Source organism: Schistocerca americana, chromosome 7 (assembly GCF_021461395.2).
Source record: "Schistocerca americana isolate TAMUIC-IGC-003095 chromosome 7, iqSchAmer2.1, whole genome shotgun sequence".
Taxonomy (NCBI): Eukaryota; Metazoa; Arthropoda; class Insecta; order Orthoptera; family Acrididae; genus Schistocerca; species Schistocerca americana.
In genome coordinates, this window is record NC_060125.1 from 209,379,741 (window position 1) to 209,388,400 (window position 8,660).

Here is an 8,660-nt window from a genome sequence, read left to right on the forward strand (position 1 = left end):
GAGTTGTTACTGCTTCCTACAGTCTACTTTTGATCGCAGGCTTAGTGTTATTCGAACACACCTTAAAAATATTGTATTCTCTTGTACTTTCGTAATCATTCTCTTAATGTCAGCCGGCCGGAGTGGCCGAACGGTTCTAGGCGCTACAGTCTGGAACCGCGCGGACGCTACGGCCGCAGGTTCGAATCATCCTCGGGCATGGATGTGTGTGATGTCCTTAGGTTAGTTAGGTTTAAGTAGTTCTAAGTTCTAGTGGACTGATGACCTCAGCAGTTAAGTCCCATAGTGCTCAGAGCCATTTGAACCATTCTCAATGTCATAGAAAAATTTTCAGACAAAAGTTTTTGAGATAGATCTGACAAAAATATAAAGTATGCATAACCATATAGGCATCTTTGTCAGTTCGACTTACTAACTTACTGTGTATGTATATATTTCAATCCAATGCTTTATTTCGTATAATAGAAGGGACATTGGGCGAATTTTCGTAGTACCGAGTAGCAGGAACAAGAAGTATGTCCATATAGAGGTTTAAATTAGTGACGGGTTTTTCCTTACATTTGTGAACTAATATTGGTCCCTTTTGTCCCGCTGACTATTGGATAGTATCAATTTAACGTTATTTAAGAAAAAAGGTGTCAAACTCGATACCACAACAATAACTGCGAAATCTGATTTCGCTATTAATAAAGGATAGCAGGAAAAAAACTATTTCGTACTCGCCACAACAAATGCTTTTCCACTCATTTAGCTTAAATTTGTTCCGTTTGAAGCCATTGATTAGTTTTAGCAGTACATTAGACGGTTGAGTACACTTCTTTAATTTACACTGCTAAATATGCTGAAATATGCTGCGGAAGTCAATATAGCACCAGCGGCGCAGTGGGCCCAAAATGGCGGTCACTGGCAAGTTGGCCGTACTTTCCCTACACAAAGTTTTATGTGTATGACGGTACGACATCCACGCTGTCAACTGAATACCCACAACGAGAGTTAACAGCATGGCTATCGAGAAGAGAGATGGTGCGCAGTTAGTGAGATTGTTTTATGTGAACTGCAGCAATTAAAGTGCTGCACTGAGACAGTGTTGCCGATGAAATGCCTGAGGAGACGCGCGATGTCATTAAATGGTTTAAAGAAGATGATAATGAAATTCGAAAATACGGGTGGACTTGGTGTGGCACCCGGCCGGTGTGGCCGTGCGGTTCTAAGCGCGTCAGCTTGGAACCGCGTGACCGCTGCGGTCGCAGGTTCGACTCCTGCCTCGGGCATGGATGTGTGTGATGTCCTTACGTTAGTTAGGTTTAAGTAGTTCTAAGTTCTAGGGGACTGATGACCTCAGTAGTTAAGTCCCATAGTGCTCAGAGCCATTTGAACCATTTGGTGTGGCACTTGGAGCAGGAAGACATCCTACCCCGGTAGAAGCTGTTGTCGAGGTTGCTGTTGCTGTAACTGATTATGTAGCAGGTGCATCGACTACGTGCTATTGCTCGTGCAGTGCCACAAGAATTGTCCATCCCATGGGCAACGGTACAGAAAGTTTGCGATTTATCTTACATTGGTATCGGTACAAGATCCAGACAATGCAGCAACTCAAACCTCCTGATCCGCAGCAGCGTTCTGAATTTGCTCTCCGGTTCCTTTGTGAATTTGGTCTTCGGTTTCTGGCGCGGATCGAATGATGATATGTGGCAGGGCAATATTCTGTGGAATGTCGAGGCACATTTTGCACTATAGGGTGCAGTGAATAAACAGAAAGGCCGAGTATCGGGTACTGTTAAACAGGGTGTTGTGCACGAACAACCATTGCACTCACCGTGTAAGAGTGTGTGAGGTGCATTCACAAGCAACTTCCAGGTGTACCGCGACGTGTGCACGTTATCGAGAGCTCTTTGTACAGCATGTGATTCCTGCTTTCGAAGAGAGCAGCTGTATGGAAACAACTATTTTCATGCAGGACGGGACAACACCTCATGTCGCTCGCCGTTGAAAGATCTGCTGTCCGGAACCGTGTGACAGCTATTGTCGCAGGTTCGAATCCTGCCTCGGGGATGGATGTGTGTGATGTCCTTAGGTTAGTTAGGTTTAAGTAGTTCTAACTTCTAGGGGACTGATGATCTCAGATATTAAGTCCCATAGTGCTCAGAGCAATTTAAACCAAAGTTCTGCTTAATGCAGCCTCCCACGAACGTGTTACTCCAGAGATTTTCCTGATATATGAGTTGAAAATCTAAATCCATCTGACTTTTAGCTCTGGGGATATCTAAAAGAACTTTTTCTGCCGACGTCCAGTTCCTAACCAACTGTAGTATAGAAACATTTCTACACGTCTTTCTTGCATTCGCAGCGCCAGATTTTCACCTAGTGGCTAAATTGGATTTTCTTTCATCGTAAATCGCTTCCACACTAAGTGATTGGAATATACGCCAAATTTCGCTGCCGTACGATAATTACAGCCCACACTGGACCTTTTCGTGTAGTTTCACTTTTATTTTAATCGCTCGCTACTTTCCGTACCGCGCAACATAGCTGCAACGCCACTTGGCACTGTTTATTCTCGTGGTGGGCAGTGGACTTAATCTTAGGGCTCACCAGTGAACATTTATATTTACAAAACCGTCATATGCAATTTTCCATGCAGATAGTAAGAAATCCACATTTTGAAACGCAGTCAGTGCTAAACTTGTTAAGTTCAAACACTAAGACGCTAAGTCATAAATTAACTGCTTAGAGTTCAAAAATGGTTCAAATGGCTCTGAGCACTATGGGACTCAACTGCTGAGGTCATAAGTACCCTAGAACTTAGAACTACTTAAACCTAACTAACCTAAGGACAACACACACATCCATGCCCGAGGCAGGATTCGAACCTGCGACCGTAGCGGTCGCGCGGTTCCAGACTGTAGCGCCACAACCGCTCGGCCACCATCGGCCGGCTACTGCTTAGAGTAAGTAACTTTTTTCGAGTGTGGGTAGTTAGCACCAGATTCATATCTTATAGTTCTACATCTAATTCTACATCTGCGCTCCGGAAGCCACCATGCAGTGCATGGCGGAGGGTTCCACTTACCGCTAATAGTCATTTCGTTTCCTATTCCACTCGCAAATAGAGCGAAGGAGAAACGATTGGCTGTAAGTGTTCCTACGAGCTCTAATTTCTCTCAACCAGTCTTCGTGGTCCTTATGTGAAATGTACGTTGCCAATAATAGAATCGTTGTGCAACTGGATTCAAATGCCACTTCTCTAAAGTAGTGCCTCGCGAAAAGAGCGTCATCTTCCGTCCACGGATTCCCATTTTAATACACGAAGCACCTCCGTAATATCCCCGTGCTGATCGAACGTACGGTTAACAAATCTAGCAGGACACTTGCTTCGATGTCTTCCTTTAATCCGACCTGATTGGGATTTATTTATTTATTTATTTATTGCCAAATTATAGACCTGTTACCTGATGTTTAAAACAGGTCGTACATCTTACAATTTTCGTTTTTCATCTTTTTACAGTTTTCTTTCCTTTTGTTTTATCTACAAAATTTACAAAGAATGACTGAAAATAACAATAATTTGAGGTTGAAATATAAATAAAATTTTGTTGTTTTTAAGAAGAATATAAAAAGAAGATAGGATAGATGAGAGATTTGTTAGTACCATCATCGAGTGTGACTGACGGTGAATACCTCGGAATGGTTTCATCGAGCCGTTGACCGCCAGTCACACACACGCACACACACACACACACACACACACACACACACACACACACACACACACAAATGGTTATTAGTAGAGAAATGTTTCTTATCCTATTTGTCACTAATCCTATGTATTAACTACATTAGGTGCGCATTCATGTACAGCATTTGGTGTTTTCTTGGCTAGATTGGCAGCAATTTGCTTATTTACTGTCACATCTCAGCTTCCTCCTCCTGTTCCTCCTCATTGTCACTATTTTCGCTGTCACTGTGGGTATCGCTGTCCATTCTCTGGAGATTTCTGTTACGCTGCACATAGGCATGTCTGTGACGTCGTGTCCGCATATACTCTTCATGTATTGTTTTTGAAATACTGTTTGTCAGTGCGTTTAATTGTGCCCATTGTTCTTCGTCTCTTATTGCTGCGTATATATCTATGTCTGTATCTGTGTAATCTAAGTGTAGTGTATGTCTATTGTTCGCGTATTGCCCGCAGAAAAAGACAGTGTGTTCTGGGGAACCTTCTTCCCCGCATGTGCATGTAGGTGTCTGCCTCAGACTCACGCGGTTTAAGTGCGTGGGATAAGGTCCGTGCCCGGTTAAGAAATGTACCATACCGCGGCTGGGATCGATATGTCTCATTCTCAACCGCTCCCTTATGTCAGGGAGGAAGCTGTGCAGTCTACGTCCCTTATCACTTACATCCCACTCACCTTGCCATGTATCCAAACGCCAACTTTTAAGGTGACGTATCGTCTCTATGGGCACACCGGTTATTGTGTGTACCTTATCTAGTCTCCCCACCTTTAACCAGTACCTTGCAGCTCTGTATTTGATCGTGATATCTATGGGGCATATTCCGAGCACCACACACAGTGCATCTGCTGAGGTGGTACCGAAGGCTCCAGATAGCCTAAGTAGGACACTTCTCTGCCCTCGTCTGACGGATGCTTTGTTGGTGACCACGTTCGGTCTATGTGCCCACGTGCTAGCTGCAAAGCTGAGTACTGATTCGAAGAGCGCACAGTGGTATGTACGTATGGCTGGTAGAGGTAGTCTGTACTGTTTTGAATTTAGCCTCACCAGTTTGTGGAGTATTTTTTCTGCTTTGTCTGTTGTTAGCCTTATGTGTTCGTGGAAATTCAGTTTTTCATCTATGTGTACCCCAAGATAGCGCGTAATGCGTGCTCGTTTGATGTTTGTGTCCCCAATTTTAACCGAAGGATTCCTTTGCCGGCCGGTGTGGCCGTGCGCTTCTAAGCGCGTCAGTTTGGAACCGCGTGACCGCTACGGTCGCAGGTTCGAATCCTGCCTCGGGCATAGATGTGTGTGATGTCCTTAGGTTAGTTAGGTTTAATTAGTTCTAAGTTCTAGGGGACTGATGACCTCAGTAGTTAAGTCCCATAGTGCTCAGAGCCATTTGAACCATTTTTGATTCCTTTGGAGTGATCCTTTCAGTAAAGTGTATGTTGTTTTGTTTTCGGCTATCCTGAGTTTGTTGTTGTGACACCACTGAGTAACTGTTTGTAGTAATCCACTGGCTTTCTCTTCTATCTGGGCTCTGTTGTTTGCAGTGACTACAACTAATAGGTCATCTGCGTAGGCGACAATTCCGTCTGACCTGTCATCCCCATCCAGAAGTTGTAGGAGGGGTTCGATTGTTATGTCCCAGAAGATGGGGCCGCAGATCGACCCTTGAGAACAGCCTTTGGTAATCCTTTCAATTACTTTCCGGCTGTCCATCTGCCATTCGACTACTCGGTCTTTACAGTAGTCCAGAAAACTGTTGTGCAGTGATTGCGGTACCTCCAGATGCCTCCAGATGCCTCTGAAACAGTGCTGGCCACCAAAGATTATCAAATGCTCCGGCAATGTCAATCATTATTGCCATGGCGTATTTCTGTTTTGTGGTGTTAACTATGTGCAGGGTCTGGTTGATGGCATCATCTATTGATCTGCCCGCTCTGAAGCCGAACTGGTGTTGGCTCATACCCCTGAGAGCTCTGTGTGTTTGCAGGCGCTTACACAGTAGCTTCTCCTGAATCTTTGATAGGGTGTTTATTAGGCATATTGGCCTGTAAGTCTTTGGATCTGAAAGATCCCTGTCCGCTGATTTCTTAATAATGACAGCTTTGGAGGTTTTCCATACTGTGGGTGCCCTGCCCAGCCGTAAGGCATCGTTCAGTAACGATGTTAGGAACGGGGTGATCTGCGGTGCTAGTTTTTTCAGTGTTTCCGAGTGGATACCATCTGGTCCAGGTGCTTTTTTGTTTTTGAGCTCTGAGATTGCTAGCGCAACCTCTTCTTGCGCAAAAGGACAGGTGACAGTTGCAGTGTTGTATGGTGTGTGTAGGTTTCCTCTTAGTGTTGCATGATATTGTGTGTCTGTATCGATAACGTCGTCAGGGAGCAGTTTATACAGCAGAAACTCCGCTGTATTCCTCCATTCCCTCGTCATCGTGCCGTCATCCTGCCTTAGCGTTCCCAGAACTAGTGGGGTTTTTATCTTCTCTGTCAGTATTTTGTATGGTTCCCCCCATATATTTTGCTCTGTTTGTGTTGTTACAAATAGCTCCCATTGTTGTCTACGAGTGTTGTATAGGGTCTGTCTGTATAAGTCTTGTGCATGCCTATATGCTTCAAGTCTTATTCGTCGGTCCCTATCTGCTATCGCCCTTTGATATGATTTTCGTTTGCGTCTTGCGTCTTGTTTGAGTCTCGTAAGTTCGTTGGTCCATGGTACTGGTGAGCAATTTGTGTTCTTTGCTGTCGGTATTGATGTGTTTTGTGCATGTTATATCACCTGTGTTAACTTGTGTGCTCTATAATCGATACTTCCATCGATGTTTTGTAGATCGTGTCGTTGTATAATTTCCGTTAATTTGTTCCAGTCTGCTTTGTGCAACAGCAAGTGTCTGGTGTGTGATTTGGTCATTGTGTTCTGAGTGTGAGTTAGTGTGTATGTTATGACATTATGATCACTACTGGTTATGTTGTCGTGTACAGTCCAGTTTGTTACGTATGCCATTGCTGCATTATTTGCTAGCGTGAAGTCGATATTACTGCTCGTACCATCGAACCCTGCATATGTTGGTATAGGTCCTTCCGTATTCATTACATGTAGTTGTGTTTCTTGTATTAGATCGGTGATTATGCGTCCTCTGTCATCTGTTCTGTCTGAGTTCCAGAGGGTCGATCTGGAATTAATGTCAGCACTTATCACTAATTTTTTGCCTCTGGCATACATTACTAGGTCTCTGATGTAGTCTGCACACGGCTGTATTTGATGGCTGTATTGGGCGTACATGGATGCAATAACCCATGTGACGTTCCCGTTAGTTATCTCTATGGTAACCAAGTGTTGATTGCATTACTGTGTTACCTTAACTATGTTATAAGTTCTATTTAGAATTACTATTGCAGCCTTACAGTCATTGCTGCCTGTTATTGTGGTAGCTTGTTTTGGTAGACATATCAGTTGCCCGTTTCTGTTATAGGGTTCTTGTAAGCACATGATGTCTGCCTGCAGGTCTAGTGCTATTTTAGGGATTTCCGCGCTGACTGTCGTACTGTTTTTTGTATTATGTTGTAAGATATTCATTTTTTGTCTATGTGTTCTGGGTGTTTTACGTGTACAAAACATTTACTGCCAGTCTGTGAGTAATCAAAGTATGTTCGTCCGTGTGCTCTTACATGATCTATATATATTTTGTCCAATTCGAAAGATTCTGACCTGCGCAGGCAGACCTGGAGCATGAGATCGAGCAGCGGCTCTGCTGATGTAGGAATATTTTCTGTCTTTAGGATGATTCTGTCTGTTTGCTCAGTTACTGGAAAACAGAGAGAATCTCCCTTTGGATGGCACAATCTAAGTAGCATCCGCTGCGCTGTCTGCAGTATCTCTTTTTTCTCTAGCCTGATAGGGATCCAAAACACTCGAGCACCACTCAGGAAAAGGTCGCAGATGAACCATACTTCCCTAAAATATCTCAATAAACCGAAGTCGACCGTTGTCTACACTACTACCGTCGTTACGTGCTCGTTTCACTTCATATCGCTTTGCAGTTTTGCCCTTCGGTATTTATTCGATGTGGCCGTGTGAAACAACACACAACTAATGATCTGTCCGAACGTTACAGGACTGTTTTCCCTAGTCATGCGCATTATCTTACATTTTCCTACATTTAGAACGAGCTGCCATTCATCACACCAAGCAGAAATTCTGTGTAAACCATTCTGTATCCTACTACAGTTACTCAACGACCACACCTTCCCGTACAACGTAGCGTGATGAGGAAACATCAGTAATTGCTAATCACCTTGTCCGTCAAAACATTTATGTACAGAGAGAATAAGAGTAGTCCTATCACACGTCCCTGGGGCACTCCTTCTCACGGCCTTCTCTTCCCCATCGTTCCCGACTGGCGTGCCGGCCCTGATGAACTCTCACCGTCGAGAACAACGTACTGGGTTGTATTACTTAAGAAGTCTCCGAGACACTCGCGTATCTGGGAAGATATTCTATGTGCTCGTACGTAGTCTTCGACGTACGACGACATCTTCAAAAAAAATGATTCAAATGGCTCTGATCACTATGGGACTTAACATCTGAGGCCATCAGTCCCCTAGAACTTAGAACTACTTAAACCTAAATAACGTAAGGACATCACACACATCCATGCCCGAGGCAGGATTCGAACCTGAGACCGTAGCGATCGCGCGGTTCCAGACTGAAGCGCCTAGAACAGCTCGGCCACAACGGCCGGCGACATCTTTCCGTAAAACGCAGCGTGATGAGGGAACATCCGTAAATTGCTAATCATCTTGTCCGTCAGAGCATTTATGTACACAGAGAATAAGAGTGGTCCTATCACATGTCCCTGGCGCACTATGAAAACGCCTTAGGAAAATCCAGGAATGTGGAATCTGCCTGTTACCCTCCGTTTGTGGTTCGTAGGATATCATGT